The sequence below is a fragment of the Empidonax traillii genome, unplaced genomic scaffold (genome assembly GCF_003031625.1).
Source record: "Empidonax traillii isolate 1590-97213 ecotype Southwest subspecies unplaced genomic scaffold, ASM303162v1 scaffold693:size341962, whole genome shotgun sequence".
NCBI lineage: Eukaryota > Metazoa > Chordata > Aves > Passeriformes > Tyrannidae > Empidonax > Empidonax traillii.
In genome coordinates, this window is record NW_020955886.1 from 211,271 (window position 1) to 232,599 (window position 21,329).

The 21,329-nt window shown below is 36.5% G+C and overlaps 1 protein-coding gene across 2 annotated transcripts in view; it reads right to left on the reverse strand.

Moving 5' to 3' along the window:
- Positions 1-21,329, reverse strand: part of PCGF5 (polycomb group ring finger 5) — a 60,551-nt gene that overhangs the window by 37,979 nt on the left and 1,243 nt on the right. For both annotated transcript variants that reach the window (XM_027899866.1, XM_027899863.1), the window contains exon 2: positions 13,916-14,027. The gene's annotated coding sequence lies outside the window, so the exon portion shown is untranslated. The remainder of the gene's footprint in view (positions 1-13,915; positions 14,028-21,329) is intronic.

Consider the following 21,329-nt stretch of genomic DNA (forward strand, 5'->3'; position numbering starts at 1 on the left):
TGCACTTTGGTCTGCTGTGCTACATCTCCTTTAGCTTTTTATAGGGTATTGAGAAAAGTGTTTTGTGGTTCGTGGTATGTTCTGTAGGCTGCGATGGAGGAGGCATTATTTCAGAGTTGCCTGTGATTGTGGGGAACCACAGGGAATGACAAAAGTAGTCTTTTATAGTCCTATGTTTTATATAAATTTCTAGCAATTCTGTGTAAGTACACCATCTAGCAATTCTTTATAAATAGAGCATTTTGGTAACATCTTAAAGAAGCGGCATCATTTGAAACAATTACCTTGGTTCCTAATCAGCTGCTCTCCACCCAAAAACATCTGCACCTTCAGAATTACTGTTTTGGTCCCTGGCCAAAAAAATTTTGGTTTCTCACTTCTACTGCAAAGTTTGTTAGACTGTCTCTGAATTCACAAAACCCACACCTGTGCTGTCGTTTCTATTATTGTATAATCTCTAATACTTCTTAACTACTTTACCTATCTGATTATATGTTTCTGCTAGTTCAGTTCCCTTTTACTCTGCTGTGCAATAGTATCACCTGTTTATTCTGTGGCTTTTACAGAGAAAATCTGCTCTGGAATTAATGCTACTTCAGGTCTCCCTGCTACTACACAGTGGAAAAAAAAAATCAATAAATGACAATCGGAGCCACACTATCAGAAAAACTCCAGTAGGGTAACATGCACAGGCCAGCCTGAATATAGCTGTTGTCTGCATGGGCAAGACTATGTCTCCTCCATAGATTTTCAGGATTTGCAGGTCATAGTGTAAACACTTTGCCAATTTTATGTAGGTATCCTTCCAGGGAAAAAGTATCTCTATACCACTATGAACATAGGTTTAGAGTTTTCTAATCAAGTCTAAGTGAAGTCTATGCTTTTCCATAAGACATCCTACTGGCTACTTGCTACAATTCTATCACTTTTTTTTTTTTTTAAATCCTTGTTTCTGTCAGTAATATATAGCCTCTTCCACTCTATATTGCATTTTATACATATATTACATAAAAATATCTGTTAAATTACATATTTTTTCACCTTTTTTCCTCCTGAAATTATCAAAGCCCCTTACATCAACATATACAGCACAGCTAAACAATAACCTGAAGCGTTCAAATAGTTTTGTGTCATCTTTCAATTTTCCTTGAAATTGAAAGACAAATGAAAACAATGAAAACAAACTGTAAGAACCCTCCAGTGACTCCTGCTAAAATTGTTACTAACAGATTTTGTTTCTTACAGTTGAAAACTGGCAGGAATGCAAATCAAATTGTATCACACATGTCAAACAGCTTCACAATTATGCAATCAACTTGCACTGCAAATTAAAAACAAGACTTGCTACTACATCTTAAGTCAAAACAAATTTAAAACTTCAATAAGCTCTGCAAAAGCAATCCTCAACAAATCTACTCATGCCCGTTATGATGGCAGAACCAGCAAACAAAGAGGCTTGAAAGGAAATAGAAAAGTAGCAACCAAATTGCCTCATCTTTTACATGACAAATTAATGACATTCACAATGTCTTAGGGAGTTAACTATTCTACTTCAATCGATTTTCAACAGGAGTTCTGTTTCCAGCTCTCTCAAGAATAAAACCTTTAACTTAATAACACAATGTTGGATGGACTCCATTTCATTTCTGCCGCATGGGAAGACTCATTCATGGGAACCATCACTTTGTCAGCCCATTAAAACAGTAGCTTCATCGCAGAAAACTTTAATAGAGATACTCGTGAATTTAGTTTTTAACTTGTAAAATACAGAATGTTTCTTCTGGATAAACTAAGAGAAAACAGGGTGCAGACCAAGATACCGAGCTTTACATCCTCCTCACATCTTTTTTGACAGCAATTTAGTGTATATCTAAAGGTCTGTGCAGCAACATGTTCTATGTGATCCAGTGCATCCAATCATATGACCCTAATCATTGTGGAATTTGGCCTACTGAGTTAGATAAAAAACATTCCATTAGAATAAGCAAAACCAGAAGTTTTTTACATATTTTTGATATTTGTAACAGTTCACATGAACAAATGAGAGTCACTCCAAATAACATTTCACTGAAAGCATTACCTTGAAATACTAGTAATTTTTATCCACTATACTAATGGAAAAAGATTAGGCAAACCTGATACTTTTAGTAGATTCTTCATGTGAATAATATGCCAGTTTTGGGGAGAGAGCAGCTCAGGACTCTAGCCAGAAGCTATTCTCAAGAGGGCAATCACTGCTCAGCCCATAACTTGGCATTATATGCCAGTACTGCAGTGACACTACCTTAGGAAGTTGACAGTGCTGGTTTTCCCAACCTTAGTCCCATGACTTCAGTAAACTAGAAAACTTGGCACAAATGGTGCCTGTATCTGACATTATCATCACTGAGTTTTCTGAAGAGAAGATGTATAAAACAATTCTTAAGTATGAAAAATAAGTTTGAGGGGTGCTTTTGCAATTACAAAACCATGGCCTTCAGACTCTGCCTGCATGTAAACAGCATATTCTCGGTTTATGTGCATTAATCAGACTGAGCACAAAATCAACCAAAATATGTGAGACTGTGTTTTCCATATCTGCATCTTGAGCTTCTTTTTGTAATGCTGGGAAGTCTGGGTTAAGCACGGTGCTAATGAGATCACATGGCTTCTAGCTGAGTAGGCTATGGCAGTTTGGACTCCCTGTTTTTAGGCACTGGACAGAGAAGGGCTGAGTCCTTTCCAAAATACAAAGAATATTCACAGTCCTGCTTTTAAAAAGCTGTACTGTCTGCAGAAGCTCATTCTCACATTACTAACTTGTCCGGTCACATCAACTAGACCCAGCTGTGAAGTACTTTCCCCAAAAATTCTTTAGGAAGACAATTTTGGTAAGATATGCAGCTAATACTTCATGACATTACATGCTTTTGAGTCTAAAAAGTGAGTTCTTAAGTACACTAGTACATGCAAAGCTCTTCTAGAGATCAATTTCATTGAATAAAACAAAATATCTGTTTTGGTGCTTAAATATCTAATGGCACTTACTGAAAACATCTGACAAATGCACAAACTGCATCATTCTATTAAGAATTTTGCTTTATATTTAGAAAAACAGATCTTAATTTCCTCTTCAAAAAGCCATCATTTAGGAAGAATCACATTCTTGCTAAATTCACTACACTCTCCCATCTATACTTAAATGGCAGGTGAACTATATTTACATTTCATGGTTAGGCCTGGTTTCTATAAACATTACCATTCACACTTCAGTGTGCATGCCCACAGTCTGTGCAAGTCCCACAGTCCTGCTCATTAAAGTGACTATTAACTTTCATCAAGCTTAGTATGCAAGTCCATGCAGCAATGTACATATACATGTAACAGCTACTCCTTATATCTTATAAAGGTGTATAAAATTAGCAGAGAGCAGGTATCATTCTCTATTATTGTTTCACACCTCACTGCTATTTCTAATCTGTATTGCAAGAGTTTCAAATCCTATAGTCACTGCCAAACACTACGAGATTCCATGAGATAAGATTTATCACAGATATAATACCACAGCTTCAGTTAACCAGCTTTTCTTTTCACTGTATTAACACACTTAAAAACCCCCCCACAAACCAACCCTAAACCCTTTTATTTTCAAAATTTTTCATGTTTTGTAATGAACTGAGCTTCCTGTTAAGTACTTTTCAAGAATGTTTTCCTAAAGTAAATTATAAACTATGCTAAAGGTACACCATTTCTTACCTTTCTAAATTGCAATAATCTGTATGCATTTTACTGAGTTTTTTTAGATGTGACTATTTTCTTCAGTACTGTATTAAGTATAGGTTCTAGAGGATTATAGCTAGAAGGTTTCACCTATCAATTTACATGGCAAATCTCACGCAATTCCCTAATCTAATACCCCTGGTAGACTTTAAAGAATAAAAGGCATAATACTCTTAAAATTATTTCTTTTTATCACAAATGCATAGATGGGAATATGAAATTTTGACACGGTATTTGGCTTATGAGAACTTGTTGATATATGGAACACATAGTCTGCTCCTATCATCATCACGCTGTCTATTTAACAATTCACATTTAAATACAAGACCTCAGTTGCCACAGATCAGTAGGAATAAAATTAAGGAGATTTAAATGTTTCCTGCTGAGAATTCTGGAATGCTGTCTAGTGTTTTATCCCGTGTCTTTTAAACTTGTCAGAAACACTGGTGCCATCCAAACCCTCCATCATCAGGAGCTAAAATATGTATTTGGGGGCTATGTCTTCCATTAAGCAGCAACTTAACAAAATCACGAGAGAAACCATTATTACAAAATACATCAAAAAGAAATACCTTCAAACACATACTGCCAATTTACAGTTTTATCTGATATATGTAACATCTGTTGCATAGTTCTCTTCATTGCATCTGTTTGCATCACATTTGTAGCAGTGAAGCAATACCCTCTCCCCTCCTTTCTCTTTATATATTGGTGAACAGCATAAAAACTTCAAGAACAGCTGAAAAGTCTCAAGTTGAGGTACTGAAACTGCTTCCTAATAATCTATTTTATGTTAGTATTCTTCAGCCCTTAACAAACTAATGAATTTCAGTAGAGAGACTCAATAATATTCCTGAGAAGTAAAATTTTTGGTACAATTAACATGGTGCTAACAAACCCACATAACAAAGATTGTTCTAAAGAAAAGAATCAGAAAGTATGCTGTTTTGCTGTAGACAGATTACATCCAGTAAAGAATGATGAAAGAAAAGTAGCTCCATAGTTTGTCTAGAGTCTAGGAGGACCTGTCCCAATTTTTAGAACTGTGATTTTTACTTAGTAAGTCCTAAGTCAATATTATTAATTTTAGAGCAAACATCACTATGTACATAACCTTTCAACGAAGTTATTGTCCAAACTACTGTTGCTGATGTAAACAGGAGCCAACTTAAATGGCACTTAGTGCCCAAAGAGCAATAAACTTGTAACTATTTACAAGAATATTGTAAGTAATTTATTTAGCATAGAGAAAAAGTGCTGAAGATCCCTACTTCTTTGGTGTCTCTTCTTTAAAGCCACAGAACACAATAACTTTAGTCAGACAAGATGCAAATACTGACCATAAAAAGTGAAAGGTACCTGCTACTCTGCCACATTATATTTTCCCCTCTGTTTATGATTTTGTCTTGAACGAAAGGCTTGAACAGTCCCTAAGATGATTAAGGGATTGGAGCATCTATCATATGAGAAGAGGCTGAGAGAACTGAGGTTTCTTACGGCCTTGCTCAGGGGGAGTTCTTAGCAATGTGTGTAAATACCTGACAGGGAAGTAAATAAGACAGAGCAAGAGACTTCCTAATACTGTCCAGTAACAGGACAAGAGGCAGTGGACACAAACTGAAACATGGGAAATCCCATTTAAACATAAGGAAAAAAAAATCTACTGTAAAGGTGAAAAAATGCTAGAATTATTTGCTTGGTGAGGCTGCAGAGTCTCCATCCTTCACAACTGGTCTAGTCAACCCTGCTTTGAACAGAGGGGCTGGAATAGGCAAACAGGCAATGAGGTGGACTGAAAACTGGCTCAAGTGTCAGAAAGGTTATGATGAGCAACAAACAGTCCAGCTGGAGGTCAGTCACTTCTGGAGTATGTCATGAGTTGAGAATGGGGCCAGTACTGCGTAACATCATCATTACTGACCTGGTGATGGCACAGAGTGCCTACTCAGCAATTTTTCAGATGATGCAACACTCCGCCCAAGTTCATGCTGGGGACTGACAGGTTCAAAAGCAGATGACGCTGGGATTCTGTGACACACTACCCAGAATTACTCAATAGGTTTGGAATATGGTCACTACCTGTTCTAGGCTACCTATGAACAGAAAGTGTTAGTCATTCGAGTTGAGTCTGAACCGTATCAGAGGTGTATGCCATGGTGAATTCTGGGGTCCTGTCCATGGCCATGACACTGGTCCCTCCTGAGTGTGCAGCATGGTTACTGGGGATACCCCCAAGCATGCACTCGCTCAGTCGCCTCCTTGTCTACATTATCCTACGGGTTCCACTGTGGTGAGCGCTGTAATGTAAACTAAACAAAAGCTACTGGGTTTTCCTAAAAGTCATTAGAGATTGGTATCATATTACACAGCAGCTTTGTGTCCATTCTCATTTGCTCCATGACATATCTAAAAAATTTATTTTATGAAGAAGCTCTTGTTAAATAATTTAAGGACAGACCTACCATTATAGCTTCCTGGAATAGTGCATAACAGCAAAATACACAGTCCTGTTAAACTAGGTTACTAGCTGCTTTGCATGTTGCAACTTCCCTCTTCTTTCCTTTCATTCAAGTTTTTCTATTTCTCGTTTCCCTTCTGCATTCCCTTGCTTCTTTGGGTTGATTACATTTCTTAGTGGCACCAAATCTGAACTCAAAACCTGATGAACAAATTTACCTGTTAGCTTCAAGAAAAATAACTGTGTTTTCAGAACAGTACAGCTCTACAGGGGTAGAGATGTTATTCCATGTTATTTATGTAACTGATAAATTCTTCATGAAGAGGAAATCTCAACAATCTCAAACTGCAGAAAATGTCCTTCCAAGGTATAAAACTGCTCAATCAAATAAGTTTCATATTCAGTTTACCACTTGGCTTTTGAACACTATAGCCCAATAGTCATAGAAGAGAATGTCATTTCAGAAGTGGCTAATTCATGCAGGAAACAGGCTCTCTGTTAGAGCTGGTTCAGGACAAGAGGTAGCCAGATGTAGAGTCTGGGCTATGTATTACCACTACCCAACCCTAGGGAAATCTGGGCAAAACTGTACTAACGCAAGCTTTTTTGTCTAATTTTTTGCTTTTCTGAAAGCACCATGGAAATCATACAACTTGAGAATTCTGGGGCAATTGTCAACTGGTACTGCCCAGCAAAAGAGCTTTGTTGAGCAGCCACAGAGGTGTGCTGCTTTCTGGCCTTCCATGTGTACAGGCAGAATCTGTGTATTTTGGGACAGGGAGGGCCAAGGGAAGACAGAGGATGGAAAATGCTTGCCTCTACAGGACAATAAACTGGAAGAAAATCTAAAGGCTGACTGCAAGATTTAGTAAAGAAGACAAAAGCTGATCAAAATAAACCAATTTTTTTTTGAAAGGGAAAAAGAGATCTCTTTAATCTAGCTAACCCCATTAATAATGGAAGTGAACACATACATCAGCATAACCTCGTCACACAAGGGTCTAAGGGCAAGCTCGGTCCCATTTACTGAAACACCCAACACTATTTTTACTGGTATTTAACAAATCTAATTAGATTATACTTACTGCAGATATAGCAATTCAGCTAATACACCTTCAGCTGCAGTGGAAACATACCCTTTGAGAGTCCATCTGGTCTAAAAAGTCTGTGTGAAGAAAAGCTTGCATTACTGAGCCCATTTTACATAAAGGGTAAAATATTTCTAGCTGTTTGCTAATAAATTTCTGATGTCAGCCACACAGGAAGACATGACTGCCTAGGAATTAAACCTCCAACTCTTAAATTCCAATACAATGTGTTAATCACAACATTCCTCTTCATCCGAAAGATCACTTGACATGCATTTAAGCCAGACACCTAATCTCTGAGGTGAGAGATTTTATTAAAAAAAAAAATAGCCATAGTGAACACTTAACCTACATTTGGCCTCATATTGCTATTGATACTAGCTACTGAAAATAATCAAGATATCTGCAGTTAGTTTTAGAATAGGATTTGTAACGAATTAAAAGTTAAGTGTCAAATTTTCAGCATATGGAGGTAGGTATAACATTTTGCAAGCTAAAATATTTGAAGATAAGAAGCTGGATTCTTCAGAATTTCATATCTTATATAGTATATGTCTGTGTATTTATAGATATATAATTTTATGCACTTGCGACTGAAACAGAATATTGTGTTTTAATTGCATTTTTGCATTCACTTTTAAGCAACAGTAAATGACTGCTTAAGATGATAAAGAATCAGACCCATCAACTCATCTTTCTTTTTCATATTAACAAACATCTCATGAATTTGAATACTGCTGTTTACAGAGCCTAATCCAACATAATACTGCCCTGACTTTCTGAAACAAGTTATTTTTATGTCTCTGTGATGTAATTAAATGTCCTTTACCTCTGCTGTGATGAAGAGATTGTTTGTTAGTACACATTTAGTACTGATATAGTGTTTTACAGCTATACATTACTTATTAAAAAGGAAATAAAAATGCCCAGTTACGGTCATTTACAAAGCAGCAGTTAATATTACAGTCACTGAAACAAAACCACAAAATGTGCTGGAAGCCTGTGGATGATACTAAGAACTGAAACAGTCCTCTGGTCTACCAGCCTGTTACACATCTCAGTCCTGAAGCCACAATGACTGCATTATAATTCCAAGGGTGTTTTGTTACATTATGTTGTGATAACAACTGCACAGGCAGAAACCGCTCATATGACATTTCCAAATTTCACACATCCCAAGCCCAGGATGGTTAGATACTATAAGTACCTTCTACTCTGTCTAAAATACTTCCATACTCCATAAGCCCTCAAGCAAAGACTTCACAGTGGAGACAGTGGCTCACTTCACTAATGACATGTGAGCAGACATGAGGAAAGACTAAAGTCTTCACACAATATTCAAACATTGTTATGGAAAGAAAACTACTCACAAGGAATGCAGAACTGCTTACATCTCGGTAAGGCAACAAAAATGACAGCAACCTCTTTTACCTCTATTCCCAAAACAGCACTGCAAGTAAACCTGCAAAACTCTCAGTAGATTCCAGTAAAAATTTCAGTTTCACTAGAGACTAATGCCAAGTATGATCTTTCAGATCTCATTTCTCTAAAAAAAGGAATGCATTATGTTAGACAGGAGCAGGCAGAAACATAAGACATTTAGGCAAAACATCCAAAAAGCTCCTGCAGAAGAAAACTGATACTCTAGTTTGAGAAAGTTGAGCATTATGCAATGCACAGAACTGTATAAGTAGTCTGTTTTCTGCAGTAAAAGCAATCAAATAGACCTAAGTACAAATTTCTGTCCAAGAAAAACATAAATTCTTATTTTTCAATTCTTTAAAGTCTTGAGCAACTTCACTGGGACACACAAATATGTACCCTGAATATCATTTATGTGTGAATTTCCTTCCCAGTCTTAGAAATACTTATCATCTCCTCTGCCATGAGACCTATGAAATGTGTTCAAAAGCACCAAGGTTACCTACAAAATAAATACTGTATTCTTTGTTCCTGAAAAACATTTTGTTATCCAGATGCTCTCTCGAGCTTTTTATAGCTTAAGTCTCAAATGCTTCCTAGGTCATTCTGCTAATTAACTGTACTGGGCCTGGCTAGGAGAGAGTTAACTCCCTTCACAGCAGCTCACAATGTGCTGTCTTGTAGGTATCTTACCCAAACAATGCTGACAGCACACTGATGTTCTAGATATTGCTGAGCAGTGTTTGCACAGCATCAAGGCCTTCTCTCTTTCTCACTACCCACCACAATGAAGACTGGGGAGTGTGCAATAGGTTGGGAGAGGACACAACCAGACCGATGATCTGAACTAATCAAAGAGAGACTCCATGACACAGAACACCATGGTCAGCCACAAGGGAGAAAAGGGGGTTTGGGGTAGTTAGCTACCTTTTGCTTGGCAACTGGCTGGTCATCAATCTGTCTATGGGAGGTGGAAAGTGATTGCCTTTGCCTCACTTGTTTTGTTTCTTTTTCTTTCTCTCATCTTTCATTTAGCCTTCACTTTATAAACTTTTGAACTTTTTTTTATCTCAACCCCCAAGTTTTCTTACTTTTACTCTTCCCTCATTCCATAGGGGATTGGGGGTGAGTGAGCGAGCAGCTTACATAACCAACAAAATTAGTAATTTCCCACCTTTCTGTTGTGTTGTTCAGAAATGTATGAGTAGGTATTGAGGGTTTATGCACACTTGTGACATGACTAAGCCTGTATTTGCTTTACAACCAGGTGTATGCTGTCCTATTTCTCCATGGCCAGATGCAGATGTGCATTGTATGACATGACCAACACCTCTGAGCGATGGAAAGAGTGTGGGAGTGGGCTGGGTGTCAGATACTTACCCAGGCAATATCCAACTCAGTCTCTAGTTTGCCTATAGGTCAATCAGCATAAACAGAATAATTTTGTGTAACGCTATATATTGATTACATGTTGTCAGCATAAATGCTTTCAACACACTTGCCCCAAAATAAACCCAAAAATTCTACCAAAACATGTCTGTGTACTGTTCATGCTTCTTTCCTTGGGGAGAGTATGCATATGAAAAGCAAGTGACAGATATTATGCACACTGTTTACTGCACTGCTGGAAGATGTTTCATTTATATGGCAACAAATACATTGTAAGGAGCCATGCAGATTAATGACACGATCTCCTAACAGACAGTTACTTATATCAAGTTATTGAATATTTTTTAGACTTGGAATACACTAGATACAAATATACTAGATAGTATTTTTGGGTGTCATTTCACTGATACTTGTTACTTTTACTGCATTCATAGTAAGGCACCATTTGCATTACTCAGTATTCCTAATGTCCTCTCACTGAGTACTAAAATGCCATATTACCTCAAAAATAGAAAACTCACTTAGCAGTAGATTTTCATACATAAATTTTATGGGTAAAATAGAAATCAAAACATTCAGGCTATATAAGTCAAAAGTCACTGCAAGCAATTTTCCCTATTGACTTTAAGGGGATTTGAACCTGTGGCTTTGGACTCTTAAAATAAACACTGCCTCACTGTCACATATAAAAAATACTATGAATACTGAAGAACTGCAGAACTAGTATAATCTACTTCTTAGAGCAAACTGAGAATCTCCTAAAGGGGCTTAAAGATGACTGTACATCTAAAGCAAAGCTCTGTCTTGCATACCACTGAAATATAGTACAAAAATGGCTTCAAGAATGTGGTTATTAACAAGGATGTTTATCGATCATAACAAAATATTTATTTTCTATCAGTGGCATGAAAAAAATCTGCCACAATGAAGAGAAGCCTGAAAGATAGGAATCCTGGCTTCTTAAGATTCCTAAGCATCTGTTGGTTCTATTTAAACAACATACACCCTTGTGTTACTTTGGGGAAGTTGAGCATACACTTCCACACAGTATTTATTTTCTCTAATCTTATTATTTGAAAAATAAATATGAGACATTCACTCAAGTCTAACTTTCTTCTTTCTGAAAGAACTCTTCTGGAACGCTGATCTTGGACCATTCTGCACCCTAGCTAGTTTGTTTTTATTAATGGTTAAAACAACACATCTTTTCTATATTTGTTTTTAAATAACATAAAAATATAAATGGAGAAAGGTTTAATACAGAACAAATAGGGAACAGTATTTTTACAGAAAACTAAATGGCCACGCAGATGTCTAACCTACTTTGAGACCAGTATGTTATGCAAATACAGTACACAGCTCTCCCTTACATCCAAAGGCTATCTTCTACAGAGCTACGGGGATAATGATTGCTTTATTTTCCACATACTTTCTTAATACTACCCACCACAAGGGAAGATTAAAAAATCGTTTACAATTTATATATACATATATTAATTTTATCATGAAGTTCAACAGACTATTTTGACTAAATCATCCTTCTAAATTTTCTGGTGCTGGGTAATCTACAACTGTCATTAGTAGTTCCAACTATTAAAAAAAATATAAATCCTTAATACTAATCTGAATTAGTCTGTTTGTTATTACCTCATTTGCTAAGCTACAGTAATTTGATTTTCTTTTAATCAGCTAGACTGAATGCTCTGGTTTTGAATATCACTCACTTTATCTCAAATGTTTCCATGTAGTTGACCAAAGAAAATATTTAGAGATGACTTGACTATTGTCTGGAAGTGCCACCTTAGCTTTACTTTTACTAAGCTGTGCCCCCAATCTTTCACGATAAAGCATGTGTCCCAAGCACTATATCATTCTTTTAAGTCTTCTATGAACCCTTTTCAAGTTTTCTGCATCCTCCTTGAAGTGCAATTGCCAGAACCAAGTTCAGTATGAGTGGTGATCACAGCATTAACAGTCCCTGAATAAATGTAATTCAGCAACTGCTTGATATTCCCCTTGCCCATTCATCTAAGACTACCTTCACTCTTTTGTCTCCTCTTGACACTGGCAACTGATTATACCATGACCCTTCAAAACTCCTTTAGAAGTCTGTGCTTTGTGATGGAAGAATAAGGCACTCTGTAAATAGAACCTACAAATAGTTTCTACATAGTGGTTTCTCTTTTGCTATTTATCCTATTCTTCTATTTTATTGTCTCAGATCTTAGATCTAGAATATGCCCATGGAAGAGCATGAGATTTCTATTTGAACTCGTCTAATACCAGGGAGCTTAATTACATTTATATGGAATATATCAATTTTAGAATCGCTCCCATTTTTTCTGTGCTTTTTTTCTGCTGTTTCCCTGAGAAACAACTAAACACTGCAGACTTATTTCTGCAGTTTTAAGTGAGGTAGTTGGTAGGATATGAATGCCTAGCCCCCCCATATGCATTATTTGGCTTCCATCTCCTTTGTGATGCTTTTTTGATTCACAACTAAGCTGACTCTAGTCTAACATTCGAATCAAGTGTCTATTGTAGGGAAATCACAACTACATTACTTTAAGAAAATTGCCACATTATATCTCCATTTAATTTCTACTGATGCACTGGTCCTTATTCTAGGTTTTGTGTCATCTTGCTAAACTAATTTTGTAACGAGTTTCTCCTCTCTCCGATCTCTTTCCTTTCTTCTGGTCGCCCTGAACACAGAACTAACAAACTTCTAGCAGTAGCACTTCACGTGAACTGAAGTTGGCACTTCGCTAACAGTGAGATCATAGCTTGAATTTCAGGTGTTTTTATATGACAGCACGTAGGATGAGGGCCTAGAAAACATACATGGAGACCTTCCCATCTTCTGCCTTGCCCTTACAAAGAGAAAGCTTTTGAAATTCTACCAGTAAGTCCATCTACATAAGATTAAAAATAATCAAGCTATTTCTCTAGGATTAGGTGACTGATTCCAGTTAGTCAACTTGTAATGCAAGTATACCTGGTTTTGGTCTGACGAGTTGCTACATCACATAATTCTGGAAATACTTAATAGTAAAAAGAAAACAAAACAAACCACAATTTTAGTGCCACAAGAGTGAAAAAAGAGCATTTAATATTTTCTAATTTAACCACCTGATTTTCAACAAAAGACCCTTTTTCTGGCTTTGTGCAAATTCGCAGGATTAAGTTTAGAATTTCTGCACAAGATTCAAATTGTGGGCCCTTAAATTAGCAGGAATGTTTGCTAATGCTTTCAGTGGAAATACAAAGTCAGAAATAGACCAAGGTATTCTCCAGGTGAATATTGATACAATGTTATTTAAACCTGTGTAATATTTCAACCTTTTCAGTGTTTAGAAAATTAATTGCCTTTTAATTTTATATTGTGGAGGTTGAAGAATGCATCTCAATAGTATTTACAAATCGTTTTCCTCCCTATATCTTAGGAAAGAAAAAAAATCATACTCAAAACATTTTTAACAGTGGCAAAAAATCAGGCATTAGAGAGCTGACCTGACTTTATGGCCAGGTTTCATACAATAAAAAGTTTTCTTACATATAAGAGACACATTTGGTTAAAGCATGAAGTATATTTTAGAGGATACCACATACAACAGACTAAGAGCTATACTAGTTTGAACCCATTTAAACTTAGTTTTTCTAGTCAGAAGTAATCATTGCCTGGTCAGCACAGACACAGTGGAACTATTTTACATGCTATACTCTATGCTAAGTGAGGCTTGTCTTCCAGGGCAGACAAGTGACCTGAATTCCAAGGAAAATATTTAGAATTTCATACCAGAACTTGTACTCTAGATTCTTCTCAACAATCCTTCTGTGATTTCTTTTCAGTGTACACAAGTGTCTTCTTATTCCAAAATTTATCTTCTACCTGGAGTTTCGATCAGTTCCTTGTGTTTGTGAGATAAGAAAGAACATGCAGAAAAAAAAAAAAAGATAGTGAAAAAATAAACCCCTGAATATGAAACCTTGCTAACTCTGAAGTGTTGTAGAGAAAAGCACAAGCATAAAACCTAAAAAACAAAAGACTGCAAACATATGTTTACATAGACAGCAACTCCAGCCCCCCCCCCCCCCCCCCCGAAAATATTTAACACCTACTTGCTCACAGAAAAACAACTTTGAAGAACACTCCTAGTCATAAAGCCCAATAATGTCTGGTGCAGGTAATTGCAATGCAGTTCACTCCTGGAGGGACCTCCTAAGGTACTTCAAACTGGCATGCTGCAAAGACCTGCTCTTCTGCCTTTACGCTAGAAAAGGAATACAGCCTTAACATCTTTAGCTCCGTATCTTTAGCTATATTAGAACTGTCTATGGTAACTTAACCATAGTAAGTACAAGAAGTACTTTTGGTTAGGCTTTCCTATATTTACAGTCGTGTTCAACACTGGCATGAAGTCAAATGGACAAATTGAAGCTTAAGTTACAGTAGTTCTCATCAGAAGAAGCTAAAGTTCTAAATTATATGTATTTTTATGAATACTATTGTGGATTCATGGGACCCAAGACACCGCCTTTGAAAACACACAGTAAAAATTACGTGGCAAGTAGCTGTCGTCACTTGTAAGAAATACAGGAAATTTCAGTCAGCACATCGCCTGTCAGTGTGATCACATATTACCCCCCCACACACACCAAATGATTGAAACTGTAAATCCAAAAGTCCAATGTTTGGCAGATCTCAGCAAATGTTTATATATCAGAGGTGCTTGTGAAATGTAGTGCCAGAATGAATCCCTCACTTCATACCCCCGATCACCAAGTCAAATGTAGAAATGAGTACTCACAGATCTTCTAGATATCAAAAATAATAGACAATGGGATATACTGTCTCTACGGCATGGTGACACTCCAGCTAAAGCCTTCAATGTTCTGGTGGTAATGATCTGTTTTCCATCTGCCCATGATGAAGCACTATCTCACAATTCCTGCCAATACTAATAACTCCTTTGTTTTACGGGTGACAACCACACTTTTCCTCAATTAGCTATTTAATTGCCACAATTAAATTAAACTCACAGCAACTATTCCAAATTTGTCCTAAATCTTACCAGTAGCTGAACAGCAGAGCTGATCTAATGGACCAGTTGAACTAAAAAAGAAGGGAAGCTCTGGAGCTTCTCTAAGTCCATTTAATACACTAGACCAGCAGAAAACTTATTTTTAGTAGTTTCTTGCTGGTTTAATTAAACTTTAGTTATTTGGGGGTTTAATGACTGCCAGGGCTCACACAGCATAAGACACAGAAGTAGCACTTCCCTCATTCAATAGCAGTGGCTGTAGATGTCTGCTGAAACTGCACCCCTAGTTCACAGTTTGCTGTGATTTTCAAAACCTGAGGAAGGGCTCATATGCCCAATAGTTTGTGTGGTTTTCCCTATTGTATCAGTTGATGCAACAAGAGCTATCATACCTTGAGGAGCCAGATGTTATAGAAAAGCTCCTCTGTTACAAATCTGTCACTGGTTTCATCCAGCTTCACAATAAATTAACTGGAAAGGCTCCTCTGCAATTAATGGCAATTTTGAATTGTAGGCCAATCCCACGTAAATTTATGTTTTAAGTTTTTAGCAATTAATACATAAGAGTTACACATCTGTAGTAGATTTTAAACACTAGCCTGTGTGAGGCACCAGCTGTCACTTAGTACTTTATTACAAATAAATCCATTGGCATTCTGTGATCAATATCTACACAAAAAACTCCAAACACCCGTACTTTTGTAAATATGTATTTGGGATGAAAGTATAAAAATTTACTTTATCTATGATATATCAAAAGAGTTAAGATGGAAAGCTGAAAAATACTGGTTTGATTAAGCAGCTCTTCAAAATCACTTTGTATGCAGGGAAATTCTACAGCCAAAATCAACCAAGAATACTTACTCAAAATATCATTTATATCGTATAAAGGATCTTTTGTCTCTGGAGCTAGTACTGATGATTCTTCAAAAAAGTAAACAACAATTTCATAAAACCACGAAAGAAAGAAACATCTTTAACTTCATTCAATCCACACATTGGCTATTTAAGAAATGATCTTTCATCTCAAAAAAGAACTGTGTTTTCATTATGAAATTAATCAAGAGCCTGGTTTCTTACATATTCCATTCTTCTTGAGGAAGGAAATAAATGTAATTACATTTGCTTTAATCAGTGGTAACACTTCTCTAAGAATCACTTAAGACTTTTATCTCAAGATCAACTACTTTTTTTGTGGCAGAGAGAATTTCTCTGTCAGATCTGATCAGTAGTAACTAGCACTGAAATTTATCTTCAGAATATTTAAATTTTGGATTCCCTCACTTTACTGTGCTTTGTACACAAAGATGTAAATTTAAGGCGTAACACAATGCAAAAAGTCATCTGAAAAATTATATCTAAGAAAGTTAAGTAAACAGATAAACCTAGTACATTCTGCATCTAGGAGAAAAGTGGTAATTTCTCTTCTGGAGACTTGGACCACATGTTGGAATAATCTAATAAACAGACTTTCCAATCCAAATGGAATTAGCAAAGCAATAATATTCTACCAGCATCGTTAAAAGAAACAACCAGAACCAGGAAGCACAAAGCAAAATCTTCTGCTATTAAAAGGAACTTTCTGTCTTCTATGTAATTTCAGGTTCAGGAAGTTAGTTATCTTGTTACACATCATGTCATCAGTTTTATCTTGTATTCTTGCGTCAGCAACTACCAGGGAGGCTCAGTGTTAAGTCTTGGAGAAATGATTTTATGAATCAAGCCTTGCTGTTGATCAAGGCCAGCAGCACTATCCCTGGACTGACAAAGCTAAAATTGCAATTAGGGCCATACTAGTAATTTCAATCTGCATCACAAATTCACAGACTATGAAAAGTGCAGTGAATAGGAGAATGCCAAGTCTGGAAATTGAGACTGTTCCCTAACAGGAACTTTTTAATGGTTCAGGGTACTCAGTAAAACCCACTAAAAAATTGTGGCAGAATACACCTGTTATACCCAATGTTCTTGTCTTCTATTATTTGTGGTTATTTTTTAAAAAAAAAATCTTATTTACATATATTGCCCCCATTTTAAAATTACTGAAAACAAAAATATCTACAGGCAGATGACAACATAAGAATCAATCCAAGAGCATTCTCATACATCCACACTATGTGCATGAATACATATTAGAATACTTTATTATATGGTTTTTAAAAATATAAATGTTAATGCATATTAACATGTTTTACTTTATAGTTCTAATGAGAAATCTGGGCTATTCTACTTCTGCAAATTAGTTTGTCAGCTGCAGCCACTGAAAAATGTAAGTTACTGTCTCATAAAAAGTCATAAAATCATAATATGATCATACAACTAGCAGTTCAGAGCTATTACAAACTAAGTTTGGTACTTTCTTGCTTTGTTTGGTAAAATGGAATTCATTAGTACTGACTGAAACTGCTACAGAACAAGTATACTACACCTGAAAAAGTAGTCCATGAACCTTAATAGTATTAAAGACCACTGCAAAGAGAAATTACCGTGAATGTATTATGTAACACTACATGGAAAATCAATGTATTTCCTATACTGTGGTCCAGTGCCAATGTGCAATCACCTCTACAATTACAAGGTGAAGATAAATTGCCTATATTAAAACAAAACTGATCTCTTATTTTTCATAGTCTCTATCATTGGAGCTTCACATGAGTCACAAAAATATGAATTTAGATTTGCTATTCTCTTTCATTTTTACTGTTGTTTATTTGGAGTAATAAGTTACTTTTAGTGTTGGTCTTTGAACAAACGTTCTATTAAAACTTCAGAAGAACTGTTTTGGTTTTTTCCTTGCACTGGGATAGAAACACAGTGAAGATTTCAGGCAAAAAGATCTAAAATGAAAGCTATTACTTATTACTTATTTCCATAGAGACCGGAATTTAAATCAGCCAGAATACTGAAGTGCTGTGATTTTACAAATACAGAATTGATAACTGTTTCCCCAAGAGATCATATTACAAAAACTAAGCTGTAACAACAGGTGAGCGAAACAGGCATGTAGGGTGGAGTTTGGAAGATGGGAATAACAAACTGGATGCAAGCAATTTTATGTCAATTACAAACTAGGGCCTCCCCTGCTGGTATCAGATTGGACTTACTGATTCAGCTGCCAGAAAATAATTCTACAATACTGCCTTAAATAACACGCATGGACTGAGAATAATACCCAAGAATCAAAAAGAAAAAAAATAACAGCTTCACCATTCAGGTCTGACCACTGCTCCTTGGTACATCTCCACTGGTGATTTGGGGTGTGTGGGAAGGGTTCTTTTTGATAAGAACTTCCTTGGAGTAGAAATGGTATGACTACAAAGTGGTCTTCCTGCTTGTGGAAGAACCGATACTGAAGCTGTGCACAATGGCTGCCAAAGGCACCCTGTCTGCAGTGCAGACACCTGGTTCTTCAGCAGTCATTGCTCCTTGTTCATGGGCTGCACTCTTTAAAACAGTGCAAACTCAGCTGCCACTGCAGATGACTGGGAAGGCAGTTCCTGAACCATTACAGACTACAACAACTTGAAGCTCTCTATGATGCAGCAGTCAGGAACTCGACAGTATCTCAAGGAAGTGAAGATCCTCCCAATAACTTACTCTGATTTTAAAACTCTTCTAAGAAAGTCTTCTTGTCTTTTCCTACTCAGGTCTTTTATGAGGGTAGGATTATTAAGGCAAACTAGCAGGCAACTTATTTAATTCCAGGCAAGTCTCAAAACGTATATAAACTGATGGCAAACAAAGGCAGAAAATTATTCCCTAACAGGAAAGAGATGAACAAAGCACAATAGCAAATGAACAGTTTGGTTTGCTGTTAAGAAAGCTGCTGAGATGTGCATGAATTTAATTATTAATAATTGGATAAATGGTTTCAGCTTTAGGTAACCAGTCAAAATTATTTGTTTCACATGCAAGAACTACTAGTGATAGCTATTGAGACCACAGTGCTCAAGTAATACTATGTATCTTTCATTCCAGAAGCATCGCACACTTAGCAGAGAACGGTTTTTATTTTATAAGCAATAATCAAGATAGAGACAGTAACACTGATATTTCCCACGGGCGCACAGCTACACATACACAGTCCCGTTACAGCCCAGTGGAGCTGCTGCCAGTGCTACACCTGCTCTGCTCATTATGGGCTTCAGTCTCAAAGTCTGTCAAGCTGTTACTTTTCATGACACCACATCTACTGGAAAAAATTGAAGATAAAAACATAATAGTCAGGAAAATAAGCTTCACTGTAAGAAATGTCTAAGGCTCTACCTAGCATCATTCAAAAACAGATTAGCTACAACTCTGAGTGATATAATATCAACTTTTCCCAACTATTTCTTAGTATTTTAAACAATCGAGACTGGTAATAGAAATTAAACTTCTTCCCAGACAACCACAATAGATGTTATTAACTGAGGATTTGGGGAACAAACAACCCCAAGCCACTTTGCACTTGGTGTAAAGTTTTCAACAGTTGAAAAAAGGATTCCCTTGTTCAACACCAGCAGTATGTCTCTCTATGGAGTAGTTCAAAACCTTGCTTGGGACTGCTGCATTTGTCTAGAAAGGGTCATGAAACCAAACTGCAAAAAGGAAAGAAGGCTGTTTTCTTTTCCTACTGCGATGTTAACCATTCATTTCTAGTTGAGACAGCTGGAAGAGCGTATGAAGATACTGTTGGCACCAGTCTTTCAAAGCACAGAAAGATTATAACTTAATTTTCTTTAAAAAGGCAGTGTAAATTAAATTGATCACAATAAGAACAAAGCCTATGTATCCCCAACATAGTAAAAATCAAGACACAAAGTTCAGACGATTCACTTTTATCAGCATTCCCCTCCACAGTTCACTAAGTTCTGCTGTGCATCCTAGAGTTACCAATCCTAAAAATGGAACTGCACAGGACCAACTATTATCTTAGCCTTAGTCTATGTCAATACACTTTATCTCACTTTGTTTTGCACATTCTGTAGACTTAAAAGTCAAACCTAGAATTTTTCACTTCTTCTTTGAATCCCAGAGTGTACATAGAGCAGGAAAAAACAGCTGGAGCAGAGTGGCGAGTCCACTTTCAGTATTATTTCCTTTACTACTTTCAGCTGAGGTTTGGGACATAGAACACCACATACCCTGTATGTTTTACCTTCTTTGTACAAAAATTCAATAAAAAAGGATGAATGCTATTTGGCCGTTGAATTAAATGCACAAATAAACCAGTATTTTTTCCTGTTTGTTAACTTGACCACCCAACATACCTAAGAGAATCCCTATTTCAACATGTTCACTTTCCGGTGTAGTCTTAGCTTGGATAACTTCAGAATCTTCTGATAGTGAGGTGTTGAAACAACACAGTGAACCCTGAAGTAATAGAGTTTTCCCAAACTCAGCTTCTCCAATCTTAGTTAAACTATGAAGTGCTGGTGTACAGACCTAGATATCAAAAATGTTAACATCCTTTCTCCCCAACAGTGACAAATACCCAGACTGACCCTTTCTGGGATTGATTTAGTCTTCCATTCTCGTTTGGAGAATGACTAGAGGTACAAAACATAAGCAGTGAGATAAAGGATACCTGATGCCACAGGAAACAGAACGGTTTACCAGCAAGACATACAAAGATCTTCATGTACTTCTATACTGTAAAACCAAGCGGTTGTATGCATAAATCACTACCTCCCCACTATAATGAGTGACTTCATTTCTCGCCAGTGGCATGTATGCTGGGAAAAAAAGAGGACTTAATCTTGTAAAATTCATATTATGCCCTCTATACCTCTAGGGAGAGGTAGATGTGTCAAGAAAAATGTGGAGGATGGAAATTCCCCTTTGGAAGCAAGTTGGAGTTGAAAGAGCAACTATATATAGGATCCTGCCTCAATCCCATCTAAAAGAGCAACAGGCAAGAGAATGAGGAACAGAAGTCTAGCTAGGTACAACTCCAGTGTGTTTATTAAATAAACTGCCTTTAGATTTTAAAAATACATATTTATATATTTTTACTTTAACCAGGACTTTTTGTGCTTAATAAAACTAAGCAAAACAAAACAAAGATTAAAAGCATCTGGGATCTGTCTCTGGCTTCAGGGTATGAACATAGTGTGATACTATTTTTTTTTTTAATTTTCATTTAAATTTTACTTTAAATTAATACACTTCGAATAACACAGCTAC